At 56.9% G+C, this 14,770-nt stretch overlaps 1 protein-coding gene across 2 annotated transcripts in view; it reads right to left on the reverse strand.

Moving 5' to 3' along the window:
- RAI1 (retinoic acid induced 1) overlaps positions 1 to 14,770 on the reverse strand; it is a 112,059-nt gene that overhangs the window by 20,857 nt on the left and 76,432 nt on the right. The window contains exon 1 of one of the 2 annotated variants that reach the window (XM_081162927.1): positions 4,275 to 4,314. The exons of the other annotated variant lie outside the window; for it this stretch is intronic. The gene's annotated coding sequence lies outside the window, so the exon portion shown is untranslated. Of the gene's footprint in view, positions 1 to 4,274; positions 4,315 to 14,770 lie in introns of those variants that run through there. 2 annotated transcript variants of the gene reach the window in all.

The raw sequence follows: 14,770 nt of genomic DNA on the forward strand, positions 1-14,770 counted from the left end.
GGAGGGGGTGGCCAGACGAAATTCTAAAAGCAGCTGTGCGACTGGCATTCAAGACCTCTGGGGGGGGAGGGGGGAGAACTCACCTATTATCAGCCCAGGCTTATCAAGCTCTTGTGGACATAATTGTTTTTAGATTATTCAACAAAAAACATCACCACTTCTCCCAGTCTCTGTCAAAATGAGCTAAAGAGTAAAAGGGTGGTGGGACCAATGGCTAGGATGTAGAAGACTGGGGGCTATGGGGGCCCACACATTCAGAGCCCCAGTCCAGCAAGATCAAGAGGCTGGTCCAGAGGCTGACCTGGAGGTCTGAGGGGGCCCAGAGAAGGGGTCCCAGTCTGCCCTCTTCTCCTCTCTCCACCACACTCCCAGAAGTTCTGGACCTTGCAGGCTACCCCACAATATGGATAAGATAGCATCTGTGTCTGCTGGCTTTGAGAGGAGGCAAGAACGCAAGGAGAACCCAACCTCTCACACCAGTCTTGTCTTCATCACCCCATGTGCCCAGAGAGATCATGACTTCCCTTGGGAAGTAGAAGCACCAGAGCACCAAGCCTATGGCTTGTCTGGCTACTGACTGACTTTGGGGCCTTGGGCAAGCACTTTCACCTCCCTGAGCCTCAGGGCCTTTGCACCTGCTGTCTCCTCTGCTGGAATTCTATTCTCAGACATCTACATGGCTCCGCCCACAGACTTCACTGATGTCACCTTCTAAGGCAGCCTTTCCTAACAAGGCTTGAAAAGGCACACTTTGCTCTCTCCTTTACTTGTCCAAAGTGCTCATATCCTCTTGCAATAAGCCATATGGCTGGCTAGCTGGTTTTGCTATTGGTCTTTCCTCATTATAACAAAAATTCCATGAGAGCAGGGATTTTTTTGTGTTTTGTTCACAGCTATATCTCCATTTCCCGTAACAATAAATTTTTGTTCAAGTGTGTAAAATGTCATATTAACCTTATCAAAATATCCAGAACAAGCCGCCGGGTAGCGGTACAGAGCACATTTGGGTGGGGACAGGAACTTGTGGCCACAACTCCTTATTCATCCAACAAAGAACACTCTCCTCCAGCTCATAGGTGGGCAGGTGAGAATGGAGGAAAACTGGGGATCCTGGTCACAAATAAGATGAGGAGGAGCCCCACTGCCCTCCAGTGAATTGCTGCCTTATGGGAATGAGGGCCCAGGGTGCCAGAGCTTGAGTTTTTTCATTTTAAAAAGCCAGAAATCAGGATTTTATAAAAAGGGAAATCTCATTTTAAAAAATGTTTTCAACCAAGTACAAAATTTAACATGCCAGAGCTCAGAAGCTGTCTGTGTGCTGTATTTGGTCACAAGCTCCCAGGTGATACACACTGATGTAACTGACCCAGAACTTCTCATGGGCAAAGGCAGGGCCTTGTTGGGTGGGAAATTTGGACACCTAGAAGGAGAGCAGGAGGGGCATCCAGAACCTTCCCTAGCCCCTGGGAGAAACCCTGAGACCAGCACAAATCAGGTAAGCGGTGGAGTGGAGCAGGAGAGCAAGTGTGGCAGGCTCCGGAAGGAGGCAGGGCTGGTCTATGCAGCTGTGGCCTGTGGGAAAGGGGAGCTCAGAAGCCTTGAAAAGGAGGTGTAGAGAGGTGGGGAGCTGCAAAGACTGGGAGGCCCTAAGGTCCACAAAGCACTTGGACAAGACCCTATCGCCCACCACCTTGCTGGGTCCCCGAAGGGCTCCTTGGTGGCACTCATCACAGCAATAATTACATATAATTCACGGTATAATGACTAGTTTTACATGTGCTTCCTTCACCAGAACGCAGCCTGATGAGGGCAGGGGCTTCATCTGTTAGGTCCTAAGCTCTAACCCCAGAAACTGGCCCCAGTAGGTGCCTATTAAATACTGCCTACTGCCTGGGTGGGTGGGCAGACGGGACGCATGGGGGCAGATCCTGGCTGGGTACATTATTTAACCCTCATCATAGCTCTAAAGGGTGCCACCCAGAGAAGGCTGATGGTGACAGGCTTGGAGACCAACACACGTACCACAGGCCATCTGGGAGGAAAGACCAAGTCGCGCTCTGCTGTCCACAGCCCCTGGGTCATAGCCCCTTCTGTGCCTGCACCCACTCACCTGTTAAGTCCATTTCTGCTCAGCTTACAGTCTCTGGGGCAGGGGGAGGGGGACGGCAAGCTGGGTGCTGAGGATGCAGAGGAAAAAAGCATGATGGGCCCTGCACTCCTGAGGCACAGACACCCAGACAACTCCAGGGTGTGACACCAGGAGGCTCTGGGAATGGGGAGAGTAGGCAGTCAGGGTAAGCTGTGAGAATGGGAACTTTAATTATGTGAGGAATAAAGAGGGCCCAGCAGAAGCCAATGTCTGCAGAGCATATTCTAGGCCTAACCTCTCCCTCATTTTGCAGGGGAATTAATGAAAGGCTAGAGAGAGACGTGACTTGTCCAGAGGCTCAGCAGGGCTGAGACCTCTCTACAGCTCTGCCCCAGGGTGCCCCTTTGTCAACCAGAGAAAACCTCAGAACTGGGGGGCCAAAAAGGGTGCTGGGGAGGTCCTTCTCCTGTACACCCCAGCTTCCCAGAGGAGTCAGGGAAAGCCCCTCCTCCCCTCCCCAGCCTGGGTGGGAACCACCCCCTCCCCGCAGCGTCCTGCCCGCCCCAGGCCCAGCGGGGAGCGGCGGGGGCTCGGCGTCGCCCCTGCCCGGTCCCCAGGGGAGGAAGCCGCCCGTCAGGCCGCCGCGGCGCGTCAGATCCTCTCGCTGCCTAATTGTGAGACAGCGGCATTTAAAGAAACGCTTTTCTGGCCGCCTGCCACACCGCAAACTGCTTGGTATAATTTTATTATTAAGGAGAGAGAAGGGCGGAGGTTGGGAGGGGAGAGGCAGGCGAGGGGAGGCCGCGCTCAGTCGGGGTCCGCCGGGGGCGTCCTGCTCGGCGCGGCGCCCCCCGCTCACGCCGCGCGGGCTCCGCACGCCGCGCCTTCGGTCTCCACTCGGCGCAACCGGACCGGGCGCGCCCGGCTCTGACGATCCCGGGCCCGCGACCCGGCCGGTGACTCCAGCCCCGGTCGACACCCCGGAACCCTTCACAAGCGGGGAGGACCACTGGGCGCCCCCTCGAGGGCCGCGCTGGGGCCGCGGGGCCGAGCGCGCGGGGTGGCCGGCGGCCTCTCCGCCCCGCGGCAGCACAGGTTCCAGCCGCGCCGCACAAAGGCAGGGCGCCCGCCGCACTCCCTCGGGGGCAGGTAAAATCTCACCTTCCACTCGCGTTCCCCGCACCCCCGCCCGCCCCGCCCGTTTCCCGGCCTCCGCTCCGACGCGGAAAGCGCCGCCGCCTCCGCAGCCCAGCCCGCTGACCCCGGCAAGGTCGCGGCGACCTCGGGCTCCGCCGGCAGCGCGCCCACGGCCTCCTGGGGCGCCCACGCCCGCGACCCGAGGTAATCGGAGGCGCCGCGAGAGGAAGGGGACGCCCCGCGCTGCGGCCCCGCCCCCGCCCGGCCCCCGCCATTCATCTCCCGGATTCCCGCTGTGGCCGCCCTCGGAAGTCAGCCGAGTGAAGCAGCTGTTCCTTGCACACTCCACTTGACCAAAGATGATGATAAATGAGGCCCAGGCTGCGGCGGGGACGCGGCGGCGGCCGCGAGGGGCGCGCAGGGCTGGGAGCACAGCCCGCAGCCCCCTCCCCAAGCCCTGGGAAGGGCGAGGGCGCACAGGACCGAGGCCGAGAAGCAAAACCCAAGGGCCGCAGCACTTCCCTCCCGGCGCTCCGCGCTGCCCCCCCCGGCTGAGGAGCCGGGCGGAGGTGCGCCCCGAAAGCCGGACGCGCCGCAGCCCCGCCCTCTCCACCCCTTCCCCGAACGCCGTGGTCCCCGCGGCGTCCTGGCCCCCACCCCCCGCGCTCAAACCTATTAACGCTCGTAAATAATAAATAATGGCGCGCTTCCCTCCAACCCCGCGAGGCTGCAGGCGGAGGCCGCCGCCAGCGGCGCCCGTCCCGGGGAGGGGACGCTCCAGGCCGGGCGAAGGGCTCCGGGCGCGCGGCCCGGCGCACGTGCTGCCGCGGCGCGCAGGCGGGCACCCCGCCCCGCGGAGGAGGGGGAATCCCGCTCTGCCCTCCCCAACGCCACCTCCCCTGGAGTCCCCTGGCACCGAACGAGGCGAGGGAGCGCGCGCGAGCTTCCCAGCCCGAGGATTATTTTTAATCTGCCCCCCTCCATGTCTGCCTCTCCGGCTAGCCCGCCCGCCCGCCCGCTCCACCAGCCGAGGCCGCGGGCTCCTCACCTCGCTCGGTGGCTCCGGACTCTGAGCACCGCCCCCGGCCCGCGGCCCCCGCCCCTGCGCGGGCATCGCGCGGCTAGAGCTCAGCCCGGAAAGGACCGATTAGGAGCCGCGTGCCTTTCTGCGAAATATTGGAAACGGGTGGGGTGGGGGCGGGGAGAACTGCAATGTGGTCCCCTCGCCTCCTGCCCGCTGGCAGGCTGGCTGCGCGCACAGCGGCTGCGGGCCCCGGGCGCTGGGCGCCCCGGCTGTTGGCCCCTCTCCTGCGCCCCCCTTCCTCAGTCACCCGCGAAGCTGAGCTGCTACCGCGAGGACCCTCGGGCGGCGGCGCCGAGCGGGGCGCTGCCTCCCCCACTCCGGCCTCCTCCCTCAGCTGCTCCAAACAAACAGCATTTAAACAGCAGCGGGCGAGCACACCAACTTCGAGCGAACTCCGCCCGCGCCAGGGCGCACGGGGGTCCCTGCCCCCTTTTCTAGGCCCACCCCCGACCCTCGCTCCCGGCCCCTTCCCCTCCGGCCCGCAGCGCAGGCCCCGCCCCCCGGGAATGAGACAGCAGGAAGTTCACGTCCACTCCCATTACCCCGCTCGCCAAAAGGCCACCCACCCGAACCCCAGCCTGTCCCCGAAGGAGGGGCTGCAGAAACCCTCCGCAGGCTTTGACTGAGTCAGTCACTTGACGTTTTCCAGACTGTTAGGTGCCCAATCCTGGAGACCCACAGCCTGGGGCCCCTGAGCACCTCCCTCCTGAACGAGGTGGGGGTAGCGGACCCGCTGCAAAACGGGAGAGCTGGGGGAGTGTGGGCTGAGAGGAAAGAAAAAGGCATTCCAGCGGCAAGGAGCCTCCTGGCTTAGTGGCAGGAAAGAACACAACCTTCTCTGCTCGGGAACCGGAGCCAGGTTTCTCTCCCCAGCTTAGCTGGAGGGTGGGGGAGGGCTGGGCCCCCACCCCAAGGCCTCTGGCCTGGATTACCAGAGGTAAGAAGCCTGATGGGCTGGGGGCAGGAGAGATGCATGTGGAATACAGATGTGAGAACAGCAGCTGTGCTGGGCTTGCCTGATGACACCCTTGGACTAGCTGCTGGGCCCAGCCTGCCCTGAAAGCAAGTCAAGGAAGGAGGGGGACAGAGGGCCCCCTGAGCACATAGGGGCGGCCTAGCTGGTTCTCAAGTGGCTCCAACCCCCAGCCAGCCTAGACCTGGGGCCTGGAACCTCAGGCCCCCCTCACATCTAGAAAGTTCTCAGTAACCCTCAGACTCTTGGAGTGGGTATTACAGCAGCAGCATCGGCAGCTCAGTCTGGTCCTCTCCTATGGCCAAAGTATGTTGATAGATTTTACTCCTAACCCTCAACCTGCCCTTCTAGGAGATGACATCCCCTCTCATTTTACAGACTTGGAAACTGAGTTCCAGAGTGGGGAGGGGCTGTTCTGGGCCCTGTCGGTCAGGCCTCTGGTTTGTTTGCTCTGTTTTCAGTAGCTGGGGCTCAGGGAGGTACCCTGGGGGTAAGACACAGATAGATGGCAATGAGGTTCTGGTTTGCTTCTTAGGAAATTTAAAGAAACTGGTTTGTGTGTGTGTGGGAGGAGGAGGGCAGGGGTGTCTGTGCGCTAGGGAGCTGGAGAGAGAAGTCACACTGCCAACAGCTTCCCCACCTGCTGCTTCTTGCAGATCCAGTTGCCTCAGGTCTCCCCGGCCCCATTGAGGGTTCCCAGGTGAGGGGTTGGCTCCTGGGGCTGCAGAGTTATGGTAGTGAAGCCTGGAGTCCACACAGGGCTCACGTCTCACACAGCCTTGTACCACCACTTTTTAAACATGCGCAGCTATTTTGATGACTAAATTATAAATCCATTTAGGGCTAGCAGCTCTGGGTGGATCTATATCCTCCCCCCAACACAGAGTAAGAGACGGCTACTATTTTGATAAGGGTCCTCTGTCTCAAGGCTGGGTTCAGTGGGGGAGGGCCGCTGCCACAAACAGCTGGGACCACCTGCTCCTGGCTCCCTCACACACCTGCAGGGAAGGGGGCTTCCGTTCCTGGGCATGGCTTGGATGGATGATCTGCTGCTCCTGCTCTCCTGGGTGGGGGTGGATCCTGGCCAGCCCCCCAGACACGTAGCCTGGTGACCAGAAGCTCACCAGGGAAAAGCAACCACTAGCCGCTGTTCCAGAGGCAGCCTGGGGGTCCTTTCCTCAAGACGGAAAATATTTGCCTTTGGTTTTCGGCAGCCGCCTCATCCTGGCTGATTTTCCTCAGAGCAGTAAAGTGTGGAGGTGCTGGAGTACAAATGAGGCGAGGCCATGCTGTCTGAGCCAGCGTCTGGCTGTCCTGAACAGCACTGTTTCTTCCAGGGTGAACAGGAGGCTTTCTGCTAGTATTCTGTGCAAGGGTTTTTTGTACCCCCAGCTAAGGCAGTTCACTCTTCCCAGCCCAGCTCCAACTGCACCAAACCTCCCAGAAGTTCCTCCCCCAGCTTCTAGTCACTCAACATCTGGGGGAAACGACCTCCTCCAGCTGTATACAGATAACTCTGCCTGTCCCCAGAGCTGCCTTGTTTTGAAAAGTTGCAGGATACTCCCACCTGGCTGGTTCTGTGGTGCCGGCATGGAGAGTGGCAGGCCTCTTGTGGGGAAGATGTCAGATTCACAACAGCCAGGCCAGCCAACTGTGAGGACTCATAGGTTGTTGTGTGGCTTTTGGGGGAGGGGAGGTATCATTTGCCCCCACTACAACCTTGACTATAAATGCCTAAGGCCCTGATGCCACACAGCTCTGGGTTCAAATCCCAGCCCTGCACACTATGTGCTGTGTAGCCCTCAGCAGTTCGCTTAACCTCTCTGATGTTCATGTTCCTCAGCCAAAACCTGCTCTTATTAATACCACAGGGTTATCCTGAGACTGAATGAGATATTGTACTTGGCACTAGGGGGAGGCTCAATGAAGGGTAGGGCCCCAGTGGGGGGGAGGGGGGGGCAGTGAGGACTGAGTCTTATACTTTCTCTGTCCCCCAGAGAGCTGTGGGTGCCTGGGACTGAGGGTCTTCAGGAAGGGCTTTATGAGGGATAATGACACCCCTAGAGCTGAGAAGGGCTGCTGGGACTAAAGGTTAAGGCCTGTCCTTGGACAGGCAGCCCATCTCCCATGGCAGTGAGTTATTTTCCCACTGCAGTCTCAGTGTTTCTCACACACTAGTGGACACATCTTAGTGAGATGTGGATTCTGCTGTGGTGGTCAGGCCTGAGATTCTGCAATCTAAAAGGCTCCCAGGTAAGGCCAACATTGCCAGCCTGTGTATTACAGTGGGCTGCAAGATCTCAACCTTTCAATCCGCTGGTCCCCGAGTCCTGGAGGCTGGGCTTAGCATCCCTGAACCCTGTCTCAGAGCTGGTTGCTGCAGTGGCCTGGCCACCCTGGGACTCTGCATTTGGCACTGCTTCCTGGCAGCTTCACTCTTAAGCTTGCAATCACTTCATATCCAGGCCTCCTGGGCCTCAGTGTCCCCATCAGGATAGTGGGAAGCTGGGATACGATGATCCTACTCTTTCCCTTGCTGGTTCCCCATTCCCTCTTCCCTCCTCTGACCCCTTCAAAAGGTACAACAGCCTTGCCAGTGTGGCTCAGTGGTTGAGTGTAGACCAGGAGGTCACGGTTCGATTCCCGGTCAGGGCACATGCCCAGGTTGCAGGCTCAGTCCCCAGTAGGGGCACGCAGGAGGCAGTTGATCGATGTTTCTCTCTATATATTCCTCTCCCTTCCTCTCTCTCTAAAAATAAATAAAAACATTTAAAAAAAGAAGGCACAACAAATCTGAGACTCAAGTATCCACCCCAGGGGCTGCCGTCCTGGGAGTACAAGGCCCACCTAGGCTAAACAGCCAGTTCTCACTCGCTGCCTTATGTGCCGGGAACTGTCCTAATAAGTGCTTTGCACCTACCAACCTCATCCTCACGATAGCCCCATGGGGTAGGCATCATTACCACCCTTGATTTACAAATGACGAGACTGAGCTCAGAGACCTGAAGCCCACAGCCAAGTCACATCATTGGTCAGGGTGCAGGGCCTACAGGGCCAGACTCTAATGCTTTCTAGCCTGGCTGCTAAACATGCCTGGCCTCTGAGGATTTCCTTTGGGGAGATAGCCCATTTGATTTTCTTGGCACAGAGCAGGTATGGATACGGCATACTCCATCTACTGGGCTGGCAATGGTGTGGGTGCCTGGTCCAGCTGGGGATGTGGGGGGTAAGCCTGTAAATCTCTTTGAAGAGTTTTTTGGCAATATAGACCCAAATAAAAACTACATGTGCCCTCTTCCCAGCAGTCCTGCTCCCAGCCAGACACACAGTCCTCTGCACGGGGTGATGAACTATGGCTTTCAAGGCTGTGGCGAAGGATGAGACATCCCCTAAAGGTCCATCTGAAAGGGAGGAGGGAAGGATGTTTGGGGAAGTCCTTACAGTGAAGCACTAGAGCAAGTGAGAAGGGATTCGTGTGCCACTGGGTGCAGTCTTCCAGCTGGGTGGGAAAAGCAGTGTAGAGAGTGTGCAGAGGCTCCACTGCATAAAAGAGGGGGACGTTTGATTTTTTTGTCATGAGCACCTGACACCTAGTAAAGATTTTAACATTTCTATGGATAATAGTTGAAGAAAGAGCCTGGTTTCAGGCTCCCATCTGGCACAGGGGTGACCTCAGTTGCCTCACTGGTAAGATGCGACAAGTTCCAGCTGCCAAAAGGAGTCAGCCCACCTGCATCCTGCATTGGGCATTGGGCATAACAGGAATCATCCCCCCATTTTACAGATGAGGAAACTGGGGCCCCAACTTAGGGAAGGTCCAAACCTGAATCCCCATATAGGCTGTGTCCTCACTTCCGGTGCACAGTCTTGGGGGACACACAGGCCAGGACTGGCTAGAGCCCTAAGCTCTATGGGCAGCCACTGCCACCAGGGCCGGTGATAAACCACAGGCCCAGTGCTCACAGGCTCTACTCTTGGTTTTACATGTCACTGTTCTCTCTTTTTCTACCAGCAATATGCTCTCCTTTAATTATCAGAACAAAGACAACACGTTATAAAATTTAAAAGCAGAGGCCATGCTGGGCTTCCATAGGGCCCTAGGACTCTGGGCTGTAAGAGCATGGCTGATAGACAGTGCAGAATATCTGGGACCGAATCCTGGCTGGGGTACCCCCAATCTGTGCTGCCTGGGCAGGTGACTCCAGCACCCATGCCTCAGTTTCCTTATCTGTGAAACAGGAGTGAGAGAATGTCCCTCAGAGGGTGGTATAAAGATTAAATGAGACTATGGACAGTCGTCCAAGCAATGCCTGGCAGAGGAAGACTCAGTAAGCGAGCTGCTGTTTTTAAAAGGTAAATATATAAATTTTTATAACAGAGGGAAAGTTCAGAAAAATCCCTATCCTGGTCCTAGCTGCCTATGGAGGTGGGGCCAGGAGGGCAGGGCTCCCAGGAGTGACAAGAACCAGGCTCTGGCCTCCTGTCTCAGGAGCAGCTGACCCCTGCCCAACTGGGCAGATATGCTGTCCTGGCCCAGAGGCCCAGTGGGCGGTGACCAGAGCAGGGCCCAACCGCCCATGTTCCCTCACTGGCATATCGGGGGGAACAGACTGTCAGCTGGCCGGAGGCCCTGCAGCCCCAGGCCCGTGGAAAAAGGGCTCAGAAAGGCACCTGTGTTCCACCCTATTTCATGCTGGCTTTTTCCAGACCGAGTCTCATGGGTCTTTGGAAAACACATCCAGTACCTGAGGCCCTGCCACTGACTCGCTGTGTGACCTCAGGTAAGTCACCCCACCTCTCTGGGCCTCCATTTCCTGACCCATTAAATGGGGATAATGATAAGTATCCACTTCAGAGGGTTGACCAAAGAACCAACAAGAAAATGGACATAAATGCCCTCTGTCGTCATCACCCTCTCAGTGATCCTCACACAGTGTTCTGTGTGTACTCCAAGAAGCAGCCTGCATGTTGTAACTCATTCTGAGGATGAGGCCACAGAAGCACACAGCTTATAGGGGCAGAAGCACTGTAACAGGTAAATAATGAAAGGCCTATTATATTATTATTATTATTATTATTATTATTATTATTATTATTATTATTCATGGCTATGGGGTCAGGCCTAGGATTTGAAAGCTCAAACTCAATTCTAGAAGCAACTTTGGCCAAAGTAGGAAGACCCAGCGGGGAACATTGTGTTGCGGTTGAAGGTGGCCCTCGTGGCAGGCATAAGGCCACAAGTCATGCTCTTAGGCCGTATTTCCTGGGTGCCATCCATGCGCTGGGTATCCAGAGAAGTGCCTTCTTCCCCATCTCATCATCTTAATCCCCGGAGTAACTGTGCAAGGAACACATGAGCACCCCTACTGTACAGACAGCACAATTATTAGGCCCAGAGGCAAAGGGAATTTCCTGGTAAGCAGTCGCATTTGGATTTGAATTTGGCCCATTTGGTTCCAGGTCTGCTCCTCAGGGCAGGGATCCTGGGCACAAGCAAGAATGGCGGACATCAGCCCTGGCTGGGTGGCTCGGTTGGAGCATTGTCCCATGCACCAAAAGGGTGCGGGTTTGATTCCCAGTCAGGGCACATATCTACGTTGCAGGTTTGATCCCAGGTCAGGGTCCATACAGGAGGCAACCAGTCAATGTTTCTCTCATATTGATGTGTGTGTCCCCCCCCTCCCCGCTTCCTCTCTCTCTTAAAATCAGTAAGAACATATCCTCAGGTGAAGATTGAAAAAAAGAGTGCGCATCAGTGTTACCCCTGGAGAGAGGCAACCTTTGGGGACTGCAGACCCCGGGAAAACCTGTTCTGTCCCGTGCACTGTTCTTGGAGTACCTGATCTGCTGCCTCTGGGCCTCCGCCTTCACTCAGCTCACTCTGAGCCTCCTTACTAGCCACAGCAGCCGGGAAGACCATTGAACAGGGAATTGAGGCTCACTAAGAGGCAGGGACTTGCTTAAGGCTCACAATTCTACCTCCTGGTGCCTATGGGCTCTCCTCACAGACCATACGGCCTCTTCACCTAACCTTCCATATAACCGTCCGTCCACCCACCAAGTGCAGTCACTAAGTGCCTCCTGTGTGCCATACCTGCTAGGGACTGAACAGCCAGAGCCAGCTGTGGGCTCAGAGCTCCTGGAGCATGGGGAAGGACCCAAAATCATACCTGAGTGGGAACAGGGCCAGAGGGGGCTTCCCAACAATCTTCATCTGAGACCTGAGATGGGGAGGAATTAGTGAGGGAAAAGGAAAAGCCCCTGGGAGGCAGGAGGGAATGAGAGGGAGGGTAATAAAATGTGGATCCCAGGTGGAATGAGAGGGGAAGAGACAACAAATGGGCAGGGTCCACATGGCACAGGCCTGTGGGCCACGGCAAAGACCATGGACGTTGTGCTGAGGGCAATGGGAGGCCATAGAGGGTAGGCGAGGGAGGGAGGGACACTATCAGGAGGTGCCACGGCGACGGAGAATAGACTGGTGAAGCCAGTGAGTGGAGGCCAGTGAGCAGGAGGCCGGGACAGTTTCCCAGAGCACAGTGAAGGAAGCCAGGCAAGGTGGTGGCAGAGTGCTGGAGGGGAGGGTGCTATTCTGGAAATATCAGAAACAGAACACCTCAGGACTCAACAACCAATTCTAAATACTGGTGGGGAGAAGGGGTGAAGACCCTCAGGGTTTTACCAGAGGCCAAGCTCCCAACCTGGGGCCGGAGGAGCTGCCTCTCCCAAACCTCAGTACATAAAGACAGCCCAAGTCTGGCTCTGCACCCTGGCGCAACAGGGCTGGGTAGGGTCAACACCCTTAGGTGGCAGATGGCATGTCTGAGGCTCAATGCAGCACAGTGGCTCAGGGCCTGCTCCTCCCAGACCAGCGCCCCAGCCTCCTCTCTCCCTGTCTCACCATGGCACAGGGACATAGAAGGCTCCTCTGGCCAGGCCTCCTTGGCGCTGCTGTGGGGTGTGGGTGGGCCACAGTTTAAGCACAGTGAAAAAAGGCTATCGCTGGAGATTTGGGAGGGAGGGAGATTCCCATGGGAAAGGGTAGCTCTGGGCACCAGCCCCCTACAGCCTAGCTTTGATGGCAGATAAGCCCCAGTGAGATCCCGGCCGCTTGCCCCTCCATGGGAAACAAAGGCTGCGGGCAGTGGCCATGGACATGTGCAAACTGCAGGGAAACCCCCCAGCAGCCTGACCTTGTATTTCTCCTGCTGCAGCTCCATCTTTATTCCTGTCCCCTCCTTTTCAGGCAAACACAACCCTCATGGACCAGATGGGCCAGCAGGTCCATGCCACCCCCATGGTCCCCAGAGCCCCTTTGTCACTTCCCTTCCCACCCTAAGAGCCACTGCTTGAAGGATTTTGTCTCCCAAACAAACTGCATTTAGAGATCACCCACTTGAGTTTTCTCTCATAAGGCTCAAACAGCTACTTGAGCCTTTGATGGACAAGAGCAAACCAGGGATTCGTGGGCCAGGTTTGTCACATTGAGTGAGTAAGTGGGTGGGTGGGGGTGGGGGGGGGGGAATGGAATTCTATCCCCAAGCAAAGCCATTGCAATTTTTATTGGCCTGAGCAAAACACAATTTCCCCAAAGCCTTTTTTTTTTCCCCTCACCCGAGGATATTTTTTCCATTGCTTTTCAGAGAGTGGAAGGGAGAGAGAGAGGAAAAATAAAACCACATTGATGTGAGAAAGACACACTGACTGGCTGCCTCCTGCACATGCCCCAACTGGGAAAGGGGATCAAGCCTGCAACAGAGGTACGTGCCCTTGGCCAGAATCAAACCTGCAACCCTTCAATCCGCAGGCCGATGCTCTAACCACTGAGCCAAACCAACTAGGACTCCCCCAAGGCTTTGAGAACACTGCAGGTGGTTCTCGGGTTGGTTCTGCAGCTGCCCTTCATGATGCCTGCGCTGGGAAACTTGGAGGGGCACAGTCCTGCTCATATCACATAGGGAGGGGGCACTGGACCCTGGGCTCCCACCTCCCCATGCCATATCATTCCAGATCCTCCAAAACGTCCCTAGAAGCCCTCTTTCCCGAGCCCTGCCCCCTGGGGGCTCCCAGAAACCCCCAAGAATTCTGTCCCCAAGCCTGGGTGTTTGGGAGTCTCTCACTGGGGCCAGAAGGACATTGGAGAAGGGAGGAGCAGGGCCTGCCAGAGCCCGCCCAGCAGCTTTGCGGAGACACGGCAGGGTTTTTGTCATCTGCTGAGGACAGTGGGTATAGTTTAAGGTGAAATTTAAGCCCATTAGTGCTTGACTAATGACATCAGCAGCGACAGCAAAAATGATGATGGCAGGGTATGTGAGCACCCATAAATTCTCGTTCTTGGGCCTGGCTCTCCAGCCTTCCACCAGCCTGGGCCCTGAGTCCTCCCCACCCCCACTCCCAGTCCTGGCATAGCTGGCAGGCCCTGCCCCTGCCCCGGGCAGGCCACATAGGCCCCGCCCCCAGGTCAGTGTGCGGCTAGGGCCTCAGCCAGGGCGCAAGAAGGGTGGCCAGGGAGCTGAGCGTGGAGGCAACATCTTCTTAATCTCCCTCCTTTTATAACTTCTGTCTTTTTTATACACACACAAGGATTCCGGCTCAGCCAACAGCATCTCTTCCCCAGGCTGAGCAGTCTCCTGCAGCTAATGCCTGACAGCTCTGTTTATGTCTCCCCATAATTCTCCAATTTTATGTTTTTTTTTTTCAGGGCCATTAAGCTCCCAGCCACAAGCTCCTTCCCCTGCCCCTGCCTGCCTTTGTCCTTGAGGCCCAGCATCCCCACTGCCCTCTGGGAGACAGGCTGTCTTCCCCCAGCAGGTGGACAAGGACCACAGCAGGAGGCCTTGCTCAGGATGGATAGCCCTGTGGGTGGGGACCTCTGGTGGCCAGGACCTCCTGACGCCAACTCCCTTGTCCTCCAGTCACAGGTCTTCCTCAGCCAGTCCACATCAGGGTCCTAGAGGGCCCAGCAAAGCCCTCTGGCCCGTCCCCCCTCCCCAGTGTAGTTATGCCTCAGCTCCATCCTTTGGTTTTTCTTCCTGGCTGACCTTTCTCTTCCCAGAGCCCTGGCCACCTCCTGAGGGCAAAGCCCCACTATCTTCCCCCACACTGGCCCCCCTCTGCAGCTCCAGATCTCCAGATCCAATGTATCCAGTGTCCTGAGTCCCTCTACACTCCACAAACCTGCCCTCTGCCCTAACCGCCCCCCTAAGGCCTCCTCATCAGACCCCTCCTTCCACCCTCACAGCCACAGCCCATAATCTGGCCTCTTCACCTCCCTCAGGGAATCCATGACCACCTCCAAACTGGTTCTTCTGGTTCCTAGCCTTTGGCCCATGTGGCTTCTTACAAGCTCTGCTCAGGGTACTCTCTCGCTATAAAGTCTTCAGTGGCTCCCCATTACTTTCACCTACTTGAGTTCCCACCCTCAGTGAGGTGCTCAGACCTCCCCAGCTCCAGCACCTTGAGAAGAACTGGCTCCTGCTGCCTTGAA

This window comes from Miniopterus schreibersii, assembly GCF_964146895.1.
Source record: "Miniopterus schreibersii genome assembly, chromosome: 16".
NCBI lineage: Eukaryota > Metazoa > Chordata > Mammalia > Chiroptera > Miniopteridae > Miniopterus > Miniopterus schreibersii.